The following is a 2,517-nucleotide window of genomic DNA, read 5'->3' as shown; positions in this document are numbered from 1 at the left end:
AATGCCATTTAAATGTAGGAATGTACTGGAAAGAGGAACCAGGACACCCAAATCCTCTCCACCTTCATAACAATGCCCTGTGGCACGCGCATGACACTGTGGAAGCCCCTCAGGCAAGGCAGGTACCCCAGCCCTGATTCTCTGGGCTTCAATCCTTGCCCTTGTCTTTCATGCTGTGATGGTTTACGTTTCTCTGTAAGAATATGGTTATAGAAAGACTTTTATGCTTTTTTAAAAAAGAATTTATTTATTTGAAAGAGAAATTGCACACATGAGTTGGGGGGGAGAGCAGAGGGAGGGAATCAGGCTCCCCACTAAGGAGGGAGCTCCATGCAACGCAGGGCTCGATCTCAAGACCCTGGGATCATGACCTGAGCTGAAGGCAGATGCTTAACCGACTGAACCACCCAGGTGTCCCTAGAAGAATTATGTTTACATTAAAATCCTCAAAGTAAGGGCACCTGGGTGGCTCAGTTGGTTGAGTGTCCATCTCAGTTTTGGCTCAGGTCCTGATCTTGGGGTCCTGAGATCAAGTCTCGTGTCGAGCCCCACGTTGAGCCCCACATCAGGCTCTGCACTCAGCAGGGAGTCTGCTTGAGGTTCTTTTCCCTCCCCCTCCGCTCCGCACCTCCTCCGCTCTCTAAAATTGATCAATGGAGAGATAGATAAGACCTTTTAAAAAATCCGCACAATAATGTTTGTAATGGCCTGTGGTCAAACTGGAGGCTTCCAAGAATGGCTTATTTTGTTCCAAGACAGCTGCTTTAGACTATGCTCCCTTCCACTCATATTTCCACCCCGAGGGTTTTACTATGTTCTGAGAGGAAAAGATGGGGACAAAAGTCTTTCCTGTCTGTGCCTTGTACTCTGGGGACACTAACCCACCAGGTGATGCTGTAGGCAGGAGCACAGCATAAGTTTTCTGCAAAAGGCCAAATAGTAAATATTTTTAGGCTGTGCAGGTCTCTGTCACAAGTATGCAACGTAACCATTGTAGCACACAAACTGCCAGAAACAATATGCAAAAAATGAGCATGGCTGTGTTCCAATAAAACTTTATTTACAAAAACAAGCAGGGGGCCATAACTGGTGGGGAGGTAGGGAAGAGGGAGGAGACACAGTTTTCTGAGCTCCGTAGGTAATGGAATATTGTGGAAAGCCTCCCCTTCTGCTCATGATGTGATGTCTTTATGATGATGGTGGGGGTTGCAGAATGTAAAGGACATCAGAGACAATGATATAATATGTGACCTGAGTCAGGCTTGGATTAAGGCACAGACTAGCAGTTATGGCAACAGGTACTGTGAGTACAGTGACATTTCCTAAGGCATGGCCACTGGGTCCCATTGCCTACCTTCTTTATTTTATTCTCTGTCCCCATGGGCTGTGGTTATGTGGGGACAGGGAGGGACCTGGGACTGGAAACTAGATATCTCGGTGATCACCCTCTGGGCAAAACACCTGCTAGACTCAGCGATCCAATGAGGATTCAGCACGACTGCAACAGGTGGGAATTTATGAGGCAATCTCTACCAGAAAATTCGAGAACAGTCACTAAAATAAAAACACTCATTTCTTTAGCATTTACACAATAAAACTCAACAGTTCACATGGATTATCTCATTGGAGGCTTACCACTGCCCTATGTGGGAGGTATTCTTACTTTTCCCTCCTTTAACAGACTCCTGTCTGGGGAGTAACTTGCGTAGGTCACTCACTCAGTGGAGTCTAAAAGCAACGTTGGGGGACTTTGCACAAACATTATTGTGCGATGAGACAAAACTAGGTGTGTCCTTCTGGAGAAAGACAGCAGGGTCCTAACTGCAAAGTGTACCGGCCCAATGCTTCCCCTGCTTTGCAGAGACGTTGTTGGATAAAAGGCTGGGCTGTCCTAACCCCAACCCACTTAGTGCGTGGGAGGCTCCAAGTCAGTGGCTTCTCTGCTCCATTGGGAGCCCAGACCGCTGCCTTCCAAGGCCTTTCTCCAAGTCACCATCCTGTCCAGTGGGAAGGCAGGAAAGAGAGGACGTCCAGGGCCTGGGGCTCCTTCTTAAGCAAGGGGGGCAGAAGTCACGTAGATCACGTCCCCCTGGTTCCATTGGCTGCACCCCACCACACGTGAGGCTGGCCAGTGGGATCCGTGAAGGAAGAAGGGCAGAATTTGTGGCCAGTCCCCCTCTTGGGTCTTTCTCTTATTTAATCCTTACAATAACCCCAGCTGACAAGTGGAGAGCCTGAGAGGCACGGGGAGTGGGAGGAACTTGCCCTAAGCCACAGTTAGCAGAGCCCAGGCACCCGAGTACCTATAGCTGGTCCCGCGCCAGGGCTCACACAGCGCCAGTGACAGTGGGCGGACTGCACAACGTGTCTCTTGGAACCCATGCTTGGGCTGGTGGCAGTTTTGATCACGCTGGCTTCCACGGGGCCCTGTTCCACTCTGATAATCTCCAAGTGTGTAAGATTGACACTGCAAACATCAACCTCTCTGCTGTGAATGACCCACTGCTAAAGTGTTTC

The sequence above is a fragment of the Ursus americanus genome, chromosome 2 (genome assembly GCF_024610735.1).
Source record: "Ursus americanus isolate L20-20 chromosome 2, mUrsAme1.1.p, whole genome shotgun sequence".
Taxonomy (NCBI): domain Eukaryota; kingdom Metazoa; phylum Chordata; class Mammalia; order Carnivora; family Ursidae; genus Ursus; species Ursus americanus.
The sequence above is the reverse complement of the archived record's forward strand: the minus strand, read 5'-3'. Positions refer to the sequence as shown.